A 2,500-nucleotide genomic window follows, 5' to 3' on the forward strand; every position below is an offset into this window, starting at 1 on the left:
TAAATTGATTGGAATCTGATCCACCAACAGGGAATTTTCGGGAAATGCAAAACGATGCAAGACTCTCTATAGATCTATATCTCTATTTGAATTATCTATCCATATGCAAGCAAGAGAGGAAAAAAAAACTTTGTTTTATTTTTCTAGTCGAATTTGAACTTCCGAAAGCAAAAATTCACTTTTTATCTTGTTGATAAAGGTTTACTGAGTAGTAAACAAGAATATCGATAAAAAAATGATTCTAAAGAAAATGAATTTTTTCAGGGTTTTCGTTTAATTATGATAAACTAACTGTTTTATTTGATTTCATTTTTGTTCAAAGGAAAAAAGCATGGAGCTGAAATAACTCACTCACAACACCTTTTAAAGGATTACGTGGTACAATTGCATCCAATAAGCCCTTACGTAATAAAGATTCAGCTGCTTGTGAACCTTCAGGCACGGCTTTTTTCAATGTTTGTTCAATTACTCTTTTACCCGCAAATGCAATATAGGCATAGGGTTCGGCAATAATGATATCCCCCAACATACCAAAACTTGCTGTCACCCCACCGGTAGTAGGAGATGTAAGAATTGATATATAGAATAACTTTTTACTTGATTGATAATCACATAAACCGAAGAAATTTTAGCCATTTGCATCAAACTTAAACTTCCTTCTTGCATTCGTGCTCCTCCGGAAGAACACACTAAAATAAGAGGTAAACATTGATTGGTAGCATACTCGATCAAACGAGTTATTTTTTCGCCTACTACGGATCCCATACTACCCCATAAAACTGAAAATCCATAACCCCAAGAGCTACCGAATACCGTTTAATTGACCTGTACCTGTTTGAATAGCGTCAGTCAACCCTGTCTTTTTTGAGCAGAGGCAATACGCTTTTTATAAGGTTCCTCCCTCGAATGAAATTTAATGGGATCCGCAGAGACCATGTCTTCATCCCTAGGATTCCAATACCCGGATCAATCGAAAGCTCAATTCTCTCTGAACTGGTTCATTTTCAAATAATGTCCACATTCTTCACAAACATTCATTTCGACTTTCTTATACATTAATCCATAACAATTGTCGCATTGAATCCACAATTGATTGTAGTTTTTAGTTATATCGAAATCCTTAGAACTCATTAAATTATTACGATTACTATTAGTTCTTATCTTGTCATTTTTGCTTTCACGAATCTTTCCACTTCCACTTTCACTACAAATGAAATTATAAATGTAACTTTCATTGGAATTATTACTATCGCTTAAAAAGTGACTATTAATACAGATGTGAGAACGAAAATAAGAGTCAATGCAACTATTAATGTGATTATTACAATTATATTTAGTATCCTTAATGTAAGGATCATAGTGCAGATCGTTGTCACCTTTAGATCTATTATTCAGATAACTAGAACTACAATAACTATAAAAAAAAATTTCTAGGTCACTCAAATCATTGTTAATCTCAAATTTTTTCTTTTTATATCAAAATATATAGAATAACTATTTTTATTACTATCCCTAACAAAAAAGGTGTCATCCGATATGAAATTCCGAATGTCCTTGGAGTTAACTAAAAGATCAACATTATTGTAATAACTAGAACGCTCACCCCAACCATAAAAGTTTTTATCCATATCATATATAAACCGGTCTTTACTTATAGTAGTCTTTTCAATAGGAGCAAAACTATCCATTGCTTTACTTAGCTCGCCTCTGTATTCCAATTCTCCCTTAGAAAACATCAAATTGAACCACGATTTTTCCATAGAGCTTCTGGCCTCTATTTACATGAAATAAAATAACAATAGATGAATAGTCATTCAATGAAAAAATTGAAAAATGCAAAAAAAAATTTGAATAGTTCATTTTCTATTCAGAGTAAGCAAAGCATGTCAATGCAATTGCTAATTGCTAAGATTATTAAGTAAAAGCAATTGAAATTAATAAATTTCAATTCTAAATGAAAATAAGGATTTTCTTATATTGTGTAAATTCTCATTAAAAAAAAGAAATATTTGTTCTTCGCTTATGAATATAAGCGATATGAAGAACTTTTTTAGTAAAATCTCGTATACTAATATAAAAAAAAGTTTTTATTCCAATACGGAATGAAAAGAAAAGGACAACATGCAGAATGGGTAGAAGAAGTGGGGATACTTGGTTCAAGCCCTGACACGAAACTTAAAAAAAGAATAAAAAAATCCTAAGAATCCATATTTCGTATAGAATTTCTTGTGGACACTACAATACAAAAGTGTAGTTGTGTTTAATCTTCTTTTTTTTCAGATTTTGTATATCTAGATTAAGTATGTATCTATCAAAAACAGTATATACACTAGATAAACTCGGCTCAATCTTTTTTTACTAAAGGATTGAGCCGAGTTTAATTGCAATTAAACTAATAAAACGGACGTGAATTACTAATCTAATTTCTAGTCTTGGCCATCTAATTTATCGATGGTTGGGAAGTTAAATGTGATCTCCTTCCATACTTCACAAGCAGCAG

The sequence above is a fragment of the Brassica napus genome, unplaced genomic scaffold, assembly GCF_020379485.1.
Source record: "Brassica napus cultivar Da-Ae unplaced genomic scaffold, Da-Ae ScsIHWf_2939;HRSCAF=3724, whole genome shotgun sequence".
NCBI classification, from domain to species: Eukaryota; Viridiplantae; Streptophyta; class Magnoliopsida; order Brassicales; family Brassicaceae; genus Brassica; species Brassica napus.